Below are 1,016 nucleotides of genomic sequence, written 5' to 3'. Positions count from 1 at the left end.
CAGCTATGAAATAACTCATAGTGACAATGATGGCCGAACTGGAACTATGAGATAACTTGCGGTCAGCGGTGAACGTGTTTAAATTCTTACAGCAGCTATGAACGATGATGATATGAATATAAAGTAGTAATATTTATGAGGCAATGGTTTATTATGATGTAATACTTAGGATCGTGACGATTTAAATCATTAAGAAGTGTCTGTTCGCGTGATGTTTGTCTATTGGACTCTCAAAATACATTGTGTCATTCAAAACCAATAAGAATTCAGTAGATTTTGATAGTTAGCACATGATTAAGCTCAATGTTTTGGTCACCTGAGCTCGAACTAGGATGTAAAAAGTGAAGAATTTTTCATCTCAAGCTGTTAACGAACAGATTTTCTGGTCTCCTGAAGTTCGTTGTAACGAGGTTCCGCTGTATCAGTTATAACGAACAGATTTTCTGGTCTCTTGAAGTATCAAGATTCCTCCGTAATCGGGATTCCAAAACTACTGGTCATCTGTTGTGTAAATAATTTATTGTGTTTGACATCTGCAGTAATATGGCATCATCGTTATTTTACAGAAGAGCTATATATATTGTTGTGCATAATAAGGGTAAATGCAAAGTTGTAACAAAACCTGAGATGAAATGTGAGCTGCATGTATATAGATGTAATATATATATATATATATATATTGAAAGCTGCTGTATTTTAGGGGGATTGATCATGATATATATCAGGGATTTTATCTTAGCATGACACACACGCAATCTCTTTAACTCTCTCTTTACAAATAATGTGCAATTAGAATTCACACAGCCCCCGAGTCAGTCTCTAACTTAGAACACAACGAAACCGATGTAAAGTTTCAGGGATATCATATTCTGCCTTTAAAATTGGAGAAGTTTGAATTCTTTCTATGCAGTTGTAAACCTTGCATTTAAACTCTTTAGACTTTAATTTTGTTTTTGCTTTGCATTCAGAGTTCAGATACATGCAGCGTTCTAAGACTGGTCTTTAGCTGTAAGTTG

This window comes from Tubulanus polymorphus, chromosome 11 (genome assembly GCF_964204645.1).
Source record: "Tubulanus polymorphus chromosome 11, tnTubPoly1.2, whole genome shotgun sequence".
NCBI lineage: Eukaryota > Metazoa > Nemertea > Palaeonemertea > Tubulaniformes > Tubulanidae > Tubulanus > Tubulanus polymorphus.
Note: the sequence above shows the minus strand (reverse complement) of the source record.